The following is a 2,500-nucleotide window of genomic DNA, read 5'->3' as shown; positions in this document are numbered from 1 at the left end:
CCAGGTGCAGTAGGCTTTTTCCGCCAGCAGGGGCTGCTCAAGTCACCCCTCTGCACTCGTGTTGGGCCACGCACGCAATGCAGCGACAGGTTATTTTTGCTGCCGCTGTGCCTGGCATCAGTCTCCTGCAGGCAGGAGACAGGGAGGGGAGCAGAGCGGAGCGCTGCCAAAATCAGCAAGAAAGACGGAAAGAAAGGGATTGGGGCTGCACGCTGTCTGCGGCTGGCAGTCAGGAAAGGAGGACAATAGACAATAGGTGCAGGAGTTGGCCATTCTGCCCTTGGAGCCTGCACCACCATTCAATATGATCATGGCTGATCATCCTTAATCAGTATCCTGTTCCTGCCTTATCTCCATAAGCCTTGATTCCACTATCCTTGAGAGCTCTGTCCAACTCTTTCTTCAATGAATCCAGAGACTGGGCCTCCACTGCCCTCTGGGGCAGAGCATTCCACACAGCCACCACTCTCTGGGTGAAGACGTTTCTCCTCATCTCTGTCCTAAACGGTCTACCCCGTATTTTTAAGCTGTGTCCTCTGTTTCGGCACTCACGTTTCCTGCCGCCAGAGTGTCCAATCCTTTGATAATCTTATACGTCTCAACCAGATCCCCTCTCAGTCTTCTAAACTCAAGGGTACACAAGCCCAGTCGCTCCAGTCTTTCAGTGTAAGGTAATCCCGCCATTCCAGGAATTGACCTCGTCAACCTACGCTGCACTCCCTCAATAGCCAGAATGTCTCTCCTCAAATTTGGAGACCAGAACTGCACACAGTACTCCAGGTGTGGTCTCACCAGGGCCCTGTACACCTGCAGAAGAACCTCTTTGCTTCTGTACTCGATCCCTCTTGTTATGAAGGCCAGCATGCTATTAGCCTTCTTCACTACCTGCTGTACCTGCATGCTGACCTTCATTGAGTGGTGTACAAGAACCCCCAGATCTCTCGGTACTGTCCCTTGACCGAAATTGATTCCATTTAGGTAGTAATCTGCCTTCCTGTTCTTGCCACCAAAGTGGATAAGCATCCATTTATCCACATTAAAGTGCATCTGCCATGCATCTGACCACTCACCTAACTTGTCCAGGTCACCCGGTAATCTCCTAACATCCTCATCACATTTCACCCTGCCACCCAGCTCAGTATCATCAGTAAATTTGCTAATGTTATTGCTAATAGCATCTTCTATATCATGAACATATATTGTAAAAAGCTGCGGTCCCAGTACTGATCCCTGCGGTACCCCACTGGTCACTGCCTGCCATTCCGAAATGGAGGCGTGGAGGAGTGTGGAAGGATGAGAGAATGCAGGCTGCAGCCCTATGAAGCAGGGGGAGGTCTTGCAGTTGGCCTGTGTGGGGATGTGGGAGACGACAGGAGCCTGGTGGGCAAGGGCTAGCTGGAGGGAGGGAGGGAGGGAAGCACGCACGGAGGAGGAAGAGCAAAGAGAAAAGAGAGAAAAAAAAAACAAAGGGGATCAAGAGAAAGAGCAGCAAAGAAAATGTGGCTGGCCAGCACGCCTTGAAGTGGGGAGAAAAGGCAGGAGCCAGTGCCTACGGCCATACTAGTCTGAAAACGCCCGATCTCGTCTGATCTCGGAAGCTAAGCAGACTCAGGCCTGGTTAGTACTTGGATGGGAGACCGACTGGGAATACCAGGTGCAGTAGGCTTTTTCCGCCAGCAGGGGCTGCTCAAGTCACCCCTCTGCACTCGTGTTGGGCCACGCACGCAATGCAGCGACAGGTTATTTTTGCTGCCGCTGTGCCTGGCATCAGTCTCCTGCAGGCAGGAGACAGGGAGGGGAGGAGAGCGGAGCGCTGCCAAAATCAGCAAGAAAGACGGAAAGAAAGGGATTGGGGCTGCACGCTGTCTGCGGCTGGCAGTCAGGAAAGGAGGACAATAGACAATAGGTGCAGGAGTTGGCCATTCTGCCCTTGGAGCCTGCACCACCATTCAATATGATCATGGCTGATCATCCTTAATCAGTATCCTGTTCCTGCCTTATCTCCATAAGCCTTGATTCCACTATCCTTGAGAGCTCTGTCCAACTCTTTCTTCAATGAATCCAGAGACTGGGCCTCCACTGCCCTCTGGGGCAGAGTATTCCACACAGCCACCACTCTCTGGGTGAAGACGTTTCTCCTCATCTCTGTCCTAAACGGTCTACCCCGTATTTTTAAGCTGTGTCCTCTGTTTCGGCACTCACGTTTCCTGCCGCCAGAGTGTCCAATCCTTTGATAATCTTATATGTCTCAACCAGATCCCCTCTCAGTCTTCTAAACTCAAGGGTACACAAGCCCAGTCGCTCCAGTCTTTCAGTGTAAGGTAATCCCGCCATTCCAGGAATTGACCTCGTCAACCTACGCTGCACTCCCTCAATAGCCAGAATGTCTCTCCTCAAATTTGGAGACCAGAACTGCACACAGTACTCCAGGTGTGGTCTCACCAGGGCCCTGTACACCTGCAGAAGAACCTCTTTGCTTCTGTACTCGATCCCTCTTGTT

At 51.9% G+C, this 2,500-nt stretch overlaps 2 non-coding genes across 2 annotated transcripts in view; both read left to right on the top strand.

Annotated features, from left to right (window-relative positions):
* LOC140475467 (5S ribosomal RNA) overlaps positions 1 to 16 on the top strand; it is a 119-nt gene extending 103 nt beyond the window's left edge. Inside the window, exon 1 of the ribosomal RNA XR_011960004.1 lies at positions 1 to 16. This exon is cut by the window's left edge and continues 103 nt beyond it. This is a non-coding gene — a ribosomal RNA (5S ribosomal RNA).
* Positions 17 to 1,547: 1,531 nt separating this feature from the next.
* Positions 1,548 to 1,666, top strand: LOC140475850 (5S ribosomal RNA). The gene has a single exon (XR_011960335.1). It is a non-coding gene; the product is annotated as a 5S ribosomal RNA (ribosomal RNA).
* The last annotated feature ends 834 nt before the right edge of the window (positions 1,667 to 2,500 follow it).

The sequence above is a fragment of the Chiloscyllium punctatum genome, chromosome 3, assembly GCF_047496795.1.
Source record: "Chiloscyllium punctatum isolate Juve2018m chromosome 3, sChiPun1.3, whole genome shotgun sequence".
Classification (NCBI taxonomy): Eukaryota; Metazoa; Chordata; class Chondrichthyes; order Orectolobiformes; family Hemiscylliidae; genus Chiloscyllium; species Chiloscyllium punctatum.
This window is presented reverse-complemented; position numbering and strand designations above follow the sequence as displayed.